We start from the raw sequence: 12,310 nt of genomic DNA on the forward strand, positions 1-12,310 counted from the left end.
CTTGCCCTAGTATGGTCAACAAAGAAGCTGCGGCATTACATGCTCAGCTATACGGTCCACATCTACTTCAATATGGACCCGGTTAAATACATCTTCGAAAAACCCGTGCTAAACGGAAGGCTGTCTAGATGGACACTCATGCTGTCCGAATTCGATCTCAAGTTTGTACCCCTCAAGGTCATCAAGGGAAGAGCAGTCGCTGATTTCCTGGCAGAGAATCCCGTCAACAAGGATCCAACGACCGACACATGGTCACTTCCTGACGAAGATATCCTTGGTGCCGACTCTGACGCATGGGACCTATACTTCGATGGTGCATCTAATCTGAGAGGCTTCGGGGTAGGAATCCTTCTAATCTCACCAGAGGGAGAACACGTTCCGATCTCGGTCAAGCTAGACTTCACCGTCACCAACAATGCCGGTGAATATGAAGCATGCCTCATCGGTCTACAAGCAGCCATCACACTTGGCATCAAGAGATTGAGGGTCCACGGCGATTCCTCGCTCATCATCAATCAGGTGTCCGGATCATGGAAAGTCCGATCTGACAGCTTAGCTCCATACCGAGCAAATATTAGTCAAGAGGCCGAATTCTTCGACCAAGTCGACTACCTCCATCTGCCACGAGAGGAAAATCAATTTGCTGATGCCCTGGCAAAACTTGCCGCGCTCGTCAACATACCTGACGACATGACATCAATGCCCTATGTGTCGAGAGAATGAGCGAGCCAGCTCACATTTGTGCTATTATCGACGACGAGGAAAGCCATGATGAACCTTGGTACCAAGCCATCCTCAATTACAAAACCAAAAACGAATTCCCTCCCAACTCTGATTAAAGAGGACAAGGAGCCATCCGTTTACTTGCATCACAATTCGTGATAAACCAAAATCAACTCTACAAAAGAACACCCCAAGGAATTATCCACCTTTGCATTGACTATCACAAAGCCAAAAAAGTCATGGGAGAGGTTCACGACGGAGAATATGGCCCTCACATGAGTGCAATGATGCTTACACGGAAAATAATGCGGCTAGGTTACTACTGGACCAGCATGGAAGCCGATTGCCGTAACTACATCAAACATTGCCACAATTGCCAAATCTTCGCCAACATACAACACATAACACCATCCCTTTTATACACCATAACGTCGCCCTGGCCTTTCTCAACCTGGGGCATCGACATCATCGGAAAAGTCAACCCGATAGGCACCAAGGGGCATTGCTTCGTCCTCGTCGCCATCGACTACTTCACCAAATGGGTAGAAGCACGGTCATATGCAGTCTTGACCGCCAAACAAGTGGCCAAATTCATTCAAAACAACATCATCTGTCGATATGGGGTACCCATGAAATCATCAGCGATCAAGGCTCTCACTTCCGGGCAGAAACTCAAGTTTTGCTGGACAAGTACAAGATCAAGCGACATCGATCATCAACCTACCGTCCCCAAACGAACGGAGCGGTGGAGGCAGCGAACAAACCTCTTGTCACCATTATCAAGAAAATGCAAGACAACTACCGCGATTGGCCGAGCAAACTCCCATTCGCACTCTGGGGATACCGAACCTCCATTCGAACACCGGCAGGCGCCACACCCTTCTACCTAGCATACGGTATGGAGGCGGTTCAACCGGTAGAGTTAGAGGTCCCATCTATATGCATCCTACTGGAGAGTCAAGTCCCTGAGGCGGAATGGACCAGTCGAAGGTACGAGCAACTCACTCTTCTAGACGAACGGCGACTCAACGCCTTGCACAACGTCCAGCTATACCAACGACGTATACAACGGGCATTCAACAAGAAGGTCAAACCCAGAAACATCTAGGAGGGCAACTTGGTCCTCAAGTCAGTTCGAGCACCATTACCCGTCGATCCGAGGGGAAAAATCAAACCCAACTGGGCCGGGCCATATCTGGTCAAGAAAATACTTTCGGGGGGCGCAGTGAGACTGAGTGACCTAGATGGGGAGGACTTTACAAACCCAACCAACCTAGACCAACTCAAGAAATACCACCCTTGAACCATAACAACCAATGACCTAGCCTAGTTTTATAACTAGCAACGACGTCAACCCTTTTCAAGCCAAGTTCCTCAACGTGTTCTGATTTGAAATTGCATGTTTTTATCGAGTCTAAGCTACGGCACCTTGCCCTTTTCGAATGTCCTTTGATCTGTCAAAGGCAACGTCCATTTGCACTAAAACAAAACAACCCCCTGAACTACGAGCATGGTTTGATTTCACCTCTTCAGGTGAATACGTAGGCAGTCCCTCTTATGCCTGAGGGATACAACCACAAAACCCAATTCAAATTCACAAGACATTTCGAACTACGATCATGGTTTGATTTCACCTCTCCCGGTGAATACGTAGGCAGTCCTTTCTTACACAAGAAGGATACAACCATTCCCACAATCAAAAACAACCATCCCTATACAAAAATCCCACGTACAAAAACATCCCAAAAAAAGAAAGGGAAAACCATTCCCTTTTTTCCACAAAAATACAAAATAAGTCTTTCTCCCTTTCCACAAAATACCACTTTTCCAAGTGCAAATGTTTAGAACGATTCAAATTGAATTGCCTTCACCAAATGGATGGAAGAAACAAGTGTTCACAATTTTCAACACGAGCAATCCTCTTATTTAATTAATAATAGGAGGGATTACAATTTCGACAACAAATAAAGCTCGACGAGTCTACAACTTGTCAAAGCTAAGGTGTCAACTAAAACACCTCACATAATAAAACAAACATAAAACACACAACAACTAGCTAGTACAACATAATAAAAACCTACAACAATAAAACAACATAATAATAAAGTGGGTAATGGAGGTCTTCACTCTTCCATTCTACCCTTGCCTTTTCCCTCGAGGTACATCTTCCCCTTGTTCTTCTTGTTGGCCCGCCTAGCATGGACTTCTTCCTCGGAACGGATCCTAAACGGATCTAAGACGGTGACGGCCTCCGGTCTAGCACAAGACCCCATATTCGACCCAAGACGAGCCAATGCACGGCCCACCATATTCTTTGGGCCGGAACTCCTCCTCTTTGGTGGTCTCATCACATCGGGAGTAGCTCCATCAACATACTCCTCGAAGAAGGCACGGTTGGCCTTGCCAACCTCTTGATACTTCAAGTCGACAACCTCGTCCTTACGAATTTTGGATCTCTCTTCCAAGGACGGAGCATATGACCACTTGACATAAGCGGGAGTCACCCATGTCATAGCAACGGGGTCTGGCACCTCCCAAAGCGGCCGAGTGGCCACCATCTTTCGAAGAACTCCACAAGCTCGGAATTCCGGAAAATATTCTCTTGAACAAGAGTATCTTGAGCGGGCACCTTTTGTTGACGCCCCATTTGCCTCATGAGCCTTTCAGGATATATGAAGGAAACAACCTTCAAACCCACCACCATCATAGAACGAGGACTAGAACCCGAAGCGGGAAACCCCGTGAAGGACCTCAAGTGCCACCACGGCACCACCCGACGGATATGAGGACCACCCTTCTCCGCCAATCTTGCGGCCCAATAGGCCTCGGTGGAAGCGAAACTATCCGGGTACAACTTCTTCCTCATGGTAAGGTGACAGAAGGAGTAAGAAGAAGAATCAACCGGAGGCTCTACATACCTTAGCCTCTCCAATAGCCACACTTGGAGGATCCTCGAGGATCCGAAAGAGGGAGCTTCTCCACAAGAGCCTTCCTTGTCCAAAGCTTGGATAATCTCTCCAAGCACCAACCATGATGGATCTCTACCATGCTCCTTTTGCTCAATCACATGGATAAGGGTCATGCTACCATGGCATCTTGGCCCCTCCTTCAATACATCAACCAAGAGGTATACATGGACAAGGCAAAATGCAAGAGCCCTTCTCCTAGCCACTTTCGAGACATTAGCATCTAATCGGTTTGAAAAGATGTTGATAAGAGCCAACATGTCCACACCGCGTGGAGCAAGAAGAAAGTTGATTTGGCTTGTTGATAAGCCCAACATAGAACGGAATTTCTCCTTGTAGCACAACCGAGTTGGAGGAAGCACCGGAACATAACCCGACCACCCACCAATGGCTCCAACTTCTTCGGCAAGAGGACAAATTTCACCTTTCGGGAAAACGAGAACATGGTGTTTCAAATCCCAAAACCGAGAACATGCTTCAAGAAACGAAGGTTGCACCTTGACTTGATGAAGCACCAATAATTGACCAACTCCCATGCAAGCGAGTTGATACTTTTTGGGAGGCGACAAATCCCAGCACCATTATCGCAATGCGTTCTCAAAAGCATCCATGAAATATTTTTGTGGAAGAAGAAGAGGTTTTGTAGAGATGATTTTGTGTTTCGGATCATGAAACAATGAAGCACAAACGTCCCTATTTATCCAAAATGACCAGCGCACTTTTCAGAAAAAGGGGAGAGCCGGCTTCCATCGCCAGGCTGCTCGCGCCTCTTTGAGGCTTCTCCAGGATTCCTGCTGTTGACTTGTCTCTTTCAACTTGTGCTTTCTCCTGACACCTCAAACCTCCCGCCAGGAAGCTCGCGCCTCTTTGGGATGATTCAGGATATTTTGTGTTTCCTCACACTCACATTTCCTTGTTTTCGCATTTTACGAAATCCGACACGGTTTCCATGACGCAGCTTTAAACATACGGATTTTTATTTCTTTTTTTAAGGGGGGTGGTCTGGACAAGCGTTGGTCGTCACACATCCAATCAAACACATTTATAATACTCAACAAACAACTAGTTAGCGGTAAGTCGAGGTCGATCCATGGTACGGTGTGCTTTGGGTTCTAAGTCTATCTATCTCAATTTATGCTAGTGTCACAATTTGTTTGGGTTTGTAGTTGTGTCTGGACTAATGCAAGCAATAAAGTAAAACAAGCAATAAAAGGAAAGATGTAAACAAATGATTAAAAGTGCTAGGATATCATGGGGTCATAGGGGATTGTTTTGGTAAAAATTTACCGACTTGTTAATTTAGTTATGTGAGTGATAGTGATTATTCTTAACGCCTGATTACGATTAGAATACAAATAATAGGTACGACGAAATAAAGACAAACGAAGAAAATGACACGGAGGATTTTTGGTGACGCGGAAAACCCGGTGTGGGAACAACCGCGGGGGGAGTCGGAATCCCGCCAAATTTGCACTATTATCGAGAATAAGATGCCCAAGTAAGGAAATACAAGATAAATTTTAGCTAGTGAATTATTGCTGATCGTTGATGGGATTTTTAGGAGGGAAGTGCTGCTTGATTTTTTTGTGTTCAATGCCCCTTGTATGCTGGTCTTCTCGTCCTTATATAGCTGCTGGGATTGGACCTAGGGTTACTAGGCTTCTCCCTGCGTCTGCTCCTTGAATCTTGGACTGTTACCATGAAGATAGGTAACAGTTGTTGAAAGAGTCCAAGCCCAATCTTCCCTTCGTTTTGTACGTGGGTTTCTTCCTTGGCCCATATCATAGTGTGTTTGTTGCTTTTTGATCCCATGGTCCACAATGTGCCACCTCAGCGATCCCTTTCTCCTCTCATTCACCAATTACCGCGTGCCACGCTGTCACTCTTTAGCCGCTTTTTCTGCCAGTAGAATAATGCCACGTCACAGGTGCTAAGTGGTATTTTTATCCATAACAATTGCCCCCAAATTTCCGTCTCAAATATTTTTAGGCGGGAATTTCTGTTTGCGATGCGGAGAACTGACAAAGTTTTAGCAGTTAACTTGGTTTCTACAATTTCCCCACTTAATGCTTCCCAACTGCCGTACTTAGTTCCCCTCTCCCCCATGAACTCCTCTTTTATATAACCCCCTCGGTATTCCCCTCTCCCTCTATTTTCTCACCTTCTCATCATTATCAATCACTTTCATCTTCCTTTCTCATAAACCCTCCTTTCTGCCGGCTGCTTTTCCACAGGTACTTCGTCTTCTACTTGTTTTCTTTTCATTTCTTTGCACATCATGTCACAAAAATCTGCTTCTTTGACCTCGGCTTCGGATCCAGCGATGCCGTCTGATGTTTTCCTCTCCGGCGGCGTCCTTTCCGCCAAACATTCTTATGATTCTGACTTCACCTCCGAGGATCTTGATTATATCAAGAAAACCTTTGGTATTTCTGACGATGTGGTGTTCCACATCCTAACCCCTGGCCAGAAAGCTGATTCTGTGAGGGAAGGATGGATATGCTTGTACGAGTATGCTTTCCGTCTGGGTCTGCGATTTCCTTTCCCTCCCATGATCCAGGAGTTTCTGAACCTGAACCATTTGGCCATCTGCCAAGTAGCTCCGTATACTTGGCGGACTTTGCTTGCTATTGTGGCTATGAATAGCCGATTTGGCTATGAGATCGGTCTTCCAGACCTTGCACACTTGTTTTCGGTCAGGTCCCTCAGTCGGGGTCAAGTGACCATTCGGGTTCGAGACGGGGAAAAGAATTGCATTATCTTCCCCGTGAAGCCGGATGATAGCAAGTGGTGATAGCAAGTGGTTTCCCCGCTTTATCTTTGTCAAAGTTGATACCCTTCCTCCTCCGACTGACTACGTTGTTAGCGTCTGGCGGTCAACAGATGGTATTTGCATGCCCTTATTCCTGTGTATTTTCCTTTGACGCTTATACTTCCTTACTTGGTGTTTTTTGCAGGTCTGTGCCACTTGCCTAAATCCTCCGACGGAGCTGCGTCTCTTTCCGAGCTATTTGGTACACCCCCTGAGCATAGGACCTTTCCCAATCTAGTTCAGGATTCTGCTTCTGCGGTGAAGGAGACAGTAGCTGAGGAAAAAGAATCAATGTCGACTGGTGCGTTGTTCTTTCTTTTTGACTGGGTTCTGCTTCTGAATGTTTGATATATCTGGTTCTAACTTGATCTTTGCTGCTTCCAGGCTCTGCAAAGTCTAGAATTTCGCTGGACGATGTTCTGGCTCAGAAAGTAAAGGAGCAAGTCGCGGTTGCCCCCAAGCCTGCTGAGAAAAGAAAGTCTACCCCTGCCCCTGGTTCTGGACCTCGTCCCAAGAGAAGATTTGATGCTGTGAACCGGGCTAAGGAACAGACTCCTGTTGAAGCTACGCCTCTAGCTGTGAGGCCTCCGCTACCTGGGCATGGGTTATCTGCCTCTGGGGGCCCTTCGGTTCCCAAACCTATTCCGGCTTCTGTCTCAGCCACGTCTGCTTCCGGTACGATCCCAACTACTAAAGCCATCCCTGCTTCTGGAGCTACTCCTGCTTCTAGGGATACCCCTGCTTCTGGGGCTGCCTCTGGTTCCAAATCTGCTTCTGCTTCTGGGGCTATTGTCCTTACACTTCCAGATGATTTTGGCAAGGCCAAATCTGAGCGTAACCTGGGCCTGATGGATCAGTTGCTGTTTCCTGCCCCTGAGTATGCACTTGGGACAAGGGCTTTGCGTGATCTGGTGGATCGTGCAGCGGAGCATTCTTTTGAGGTAACGCATATTGACTGTCTCAAAAATAATTTCTCTCTTTTTTTTTTTTTTTTTTTTTTTTTTTTTTTTTTTATAACACTTCGTTCTGGTTTGGCAGTCTTTTCAGATGTCCTTGTTTCTGAGGAGGAAAGTTCCTCTTCTGAAAGTAGAAAATGCCAAATTTCAGAAGCTGGCGAAAGAAGCCAATGAGGGTAGGCTGAAGATTCAGGCTGATCTGGACAAGTCCCGAGTTTGTCTTGGAGGAGGCCGCTAAAAGCGAGTTTACGGAGCGATCTTTTCTGCTCAAGGGCGGATTTCTAGTCTTTGAGAAGAGGGTCGCGATCTTTGAAGAGAAGGTTGCTGATGCTAAAAAGAAGGATGCTGATGCTGAAAAGCGTGCCTCAGAAGCTGAGGGACGTACCTCTGAGGTGGAGAAACACGCTTCAGATGCTGAGAAACGTGCTTCTGACGCGGAGGCTCGTGCTTCCCAGATCCAGGAAGAGAAGGCTTCTGATGTGCAGGAGTTGAAAGAGACTTTGGTGAATGCTCTGTCCTATGCTGCTTTGGAAACGAAGATCAAGTGTATAAAGGCATTCCAGAAGGGAGAGCATTCGGCCTGGGATTTAGGAGCTGAAGAGGAGAAGCTTGCTGCTGCTTTCCCTGACGGTCTGAATCTGGACGTGTTGGCTGGCTTAGTGGAGCCTGGTGCTGCTTCCGCTGATGGTCCGGATGCTGAGGAGGAGGTGAATTCTCCTGCTGCTGCCACTCAGGCAGCTGCTTCTGAAGCTGTGGAGCATATTGACATAGATTAGCTTTTCTCTGCATCTGAAAGACTTGTTATGTTTAGTCAGTTTCTGGCCCTACGGGGCATAACATCTTTATTTTGAACAGTTTATTTATTTTGGTCTGGTTCTGGTGCCAGACGTATTTTGCTTTTGCAGCATAAGTATTTTCTATTGGATATTTCTTTGTGTCGTACCGTTTCTGGTGCTTTGATGTGTGCATGCACGTCGTTTGTTTGGCCATCACTGTTAGATTGCTGGCTAAGGGGTCTAGTATGCCCACTCGTCCAGAGGAGCCAGGCTTGCGTGGGTGCTAATGCATCGCGGGAGGATGGTTGTCCCGGTTGTACTTGCTTAGCCACGGACACACGCCTTCTGTAATGAATACAGGTTCTGTCAGATTAGTTTGCATTTTATTCACTTGGCTTATTTGAAAAAATAAAAAGAGTTCTATACTTGAAACATTCAAAGTGGTTTTACGACTTAAAATTTGTTAGAGTTAAAATATGAGCAATGCTGTTTTTAGAGCCAGAAATGTTGAATTCAGAAATAATGTTTAGAACCAGAAAAACATCCAAAGTCAGAAAGATATTCGGATCCAGAAAAATATTTAGGGATAGAAAAATACTTCAGAAGTAGGAAAATATTTTAGAGCCAGAAAAATATTTGGAGACACAAAAATACTTAGAGATAGAAAAATATTCAGGGCCAGAAAATATGTAAGGCAATATCTAGAACCTGGCTGAGCTGTATCTGGTAGGTTGAGTACCCAGTTATTTGACCATGCTGGTGACTTAAGTGAAATAGTTTTTCAAGTGGATGACATTCCAGGATCTGGGAACCATTTGCCCTTCCAAAGTCGTGAGTCGGTAAGCTCCATTTCCAACTGCGCTCTCTACTTGGTATGGCCCCTCTCAGTTGTAGGCGAATTTTCCTGCTTGATGGTTCTTGGTATTCTGGAAGACTTTCCTCAGGACCAGATCTCCCACCTGCAGGGTTCTTACCTTTACATTCTTGTTATAACTTCTAGCCACAGTCTGTCGGTAAGAAGCCATCCTGATTTGGGCGCTGGTTCTGAGTTCATCTATCGTGTCCAGACTGCTTGCCATTTCCACCTGGTTCCGATCTTCTGTTATGCATCCATATCTGTGGGTTGGGACCCTAACTTCGGATGGGATGACTGCTTCTGCTCCGAACACCAGGCTGAAGGGAGTTTAACCCGTTGCAACCTTTGGTGTGGTTCTGTCAACCCAGAGAACCAAAGGTAGCTCTTCTGCCCATTTGCCCCCAATCTCCTCCAACTTCTTTTTCAAGTTTTCAATGATAATCTTATTGCTGGATTCAGCTTGTCCGTTGGACTGGGGGTTCCTAGGAGTAGATTTCTGCAACGAGATATTCCACCTAGCACAAAAAGCTTCCGTTTTATTTCCAATGAATTGGGACCCATTATCACATATAATTTCAGATGGAATGCCAAACCTGCATATGATATTGCGTTTAATGAAAGATATCACCTGGGTTTTTGTAACCTGGGAGAATGACTCTGCTTCTATCCATTTGGAGAAGTAGCCCGTCTTGGCGAGCATATAGACTTTGTTTCCTGGTGCTCTGGGTAGTGGTCCCACTATGTCCATTCCCCACTTCATGAAGGGCCATGGTGAGATAACCTGATGCAGAGGCTCTGCAGGCTGGTGGCTAACGTGGGCGTGCCTCTGACAAGCGTCACATCTTTTTGCGAACTCCATGACATCTTTGCGCATTGTGGGCCAGAAGTATCCCTCCCTCAGTGCCTTGTTGGACAGGCTCCTGCCCCTTCATGGTTTCCGCATTCTCCACTGTGGAGAGCATGCAAAACAGTCTGAGACTCTTCCAAATCCAGGCATCTGAGGTAGGGTCCAGCGAGGGATTTCCTGAATAGAACACCATTAATTAGTATGAATCTGGATGCTCTCATTTTAAAGCTCCTTACCTCCTTTTTATCTGCTGGTAGGACATCGTTCTGCAACCAGTCTAGGTAGGGTTTCCTCCAGTCTGGAGTATTTTCTTCACTGCTGGTGCTGCATACCTTTTCTGCTTCCTACTGAGATTTCAGTGTTGTTGGCTCCAGCACGTGGACAATTGGTATTGTGGAGATAGTTCCTGTCTTGAAGGTTGCCCCCAGGGTGGCTAGTGCGTCTGCTTCTGCATTCTGGTCCCTCGGGATTTGCTTAATGTTGAATGTGACAAATCTGATTTTTAGTTCCTTTGCTACGTCTAGATATGCCATCATCCTGGGATCCCTGGCCTCATAGCAGTCATTAACATGGTTAACTATAAGCTAAGAATCACTGCAAACCTAAAGGTGTCTGATTTTCAGATCCAGAGCCAGCTTCAGACCCAGGATCAGTGCCTCATATACGGCTTCGTTGTTTGTGGCTTTGAATTCACATCGTACGGCCTGGACTATGAGGTCTCCCTGGGGTGATTTGAGGACCAGTCCTACTCCTGCTCCTTTGGCGTTGGAGGCTCCGTCCACATGTAACTCCCATACTTGCTCTCCTTTTGTCTTCTTCCAGATTCAGGATGTCCTGTTCGGCCTGGGTCTGGAGTGCTGGGCAGAAGTCAGACACAAAGTCTGCCAGAGCCTGAGACTTTATGACCGTACGGGGTTCAAACTTCAAATCATACCCGCTCAAGTGCACGGACCATTTAGCCATTCTTCCTGATAATTCTGGTTTTCTCATGATAGTTTTAAGAGGATAATTAGTTATCACAGAAATTGTATGAGACTCGAAGTAGGGACGCAATTTATAGGATGCAGTAACTAGTGCGAGGACAAGTTTTTCTAGTGACGTGTACCTGGTCTCTGCTGGAAGCAGAGACTTACTGATGTAGTATAATGGATGATGTGATCCTCCTGCTCTCGTACTAGTACTGCACTGACTGCTGCTTCTGTGACTGATAGGTACAAGAACAGTGGCTCTCCTGGCTCTGGCTTCGACAGGAGTGGTGGTGTGCTGAGATAACGCTTCAGCTCTTGAAATGCTTTCTCATGATCATCTGTCCACTCAAATCTTTGGCTTTTCCTGAGTATATCATAAAATAACCTGCACCTTTCCGAGGACCTGGATATGAACCTGTTCAGGGCCGCCACTCTTCCAGTCAGGCGCTGGACGTCTTTTGGTTTCTGCAGTGATTCCAGCTGCAGAATTGCTTTTATTTGCTCGGTGCTGGCCTCTATCCCCCTCTGGGTCACCATATATCCCAAAAACTTTCCACTGGATACTCCAAAGGTGCACTTTGTAAGATTCAACTTCATTTGGTATTTTCTGAGGGTATTGAAAGTTTCTGACAGGTGCTGGTGGTGCTGTGAAGCCTGCTTCGATTTGACGACCATATCGTCTATGTATACTTCCATAGTTTGGCCTATTTGTTCTTTAAACATCATGTTTACCAGCCTCTGATAGGTAGATCCTGCATTTTTCAGTCCAAAAGGCATGACATTATAACAATAGATACCTCTCTCGGATCTGAACGCTGTCTTTTCCTGGTCACTGGGGTGCATCTTTATCTGGTTATATCCGCTCCAGGCATCTAGGAATGTCAGCATCTCGTGGCCCGCAGTAGCATCCACCATGGCGTCTATGTGTGGTTGAGGGAATGGATCCTTTGGGCAAGCTTTGTTTAAATCAGTGAAATCGACGCAGACCCTCCACTTGCCATTCTTCTTTGGAACCACCACCACATTAGACAACCACTCTGGGTACTTTACTTCACGAATCTTTCCTGCAGCAAGCAGGTTATCTAGTTCTTGGTTTATGACCTGGTTTCTTTCAGAAGCAAATTTTCTTCTTTTTCTCACGCTGCATGGTTTATAGCTTGGATCCACACTTAGCTTGTGAGTTATCACACTTGGGTCTATCCCTATCATATCATCATGTGACCAAGCAAAGCAATCTATGTTAGTTCTCAATAACCGAACGAGTTTTTCACGAATTTTACCTGTATATTCAGATCCAATGAGAACAGTTCGTTCTGGATGCAGCGCGTCCACGATGACTTCGTCCAGCTCTGCCTGCTGAGGCTCAATGTACTCGTCCTGGATGCACTGGCTCTATAATTGCTATG

Source organism: Silene latifolia, chromosome 2 (genome assembly GCF_048544455.1).
Source record: "Silene latifolia isolate original U9 population chromosome 2, ASM4854445v1, whole genome shotgun sequence".
Taxonomy (NCBI): Eukaryota; Viridiplantae; Streptophyta; class Magnoliopsida; order Caryophyllales; family Caryophyllaceae; genus Silene; species Silene latifolia.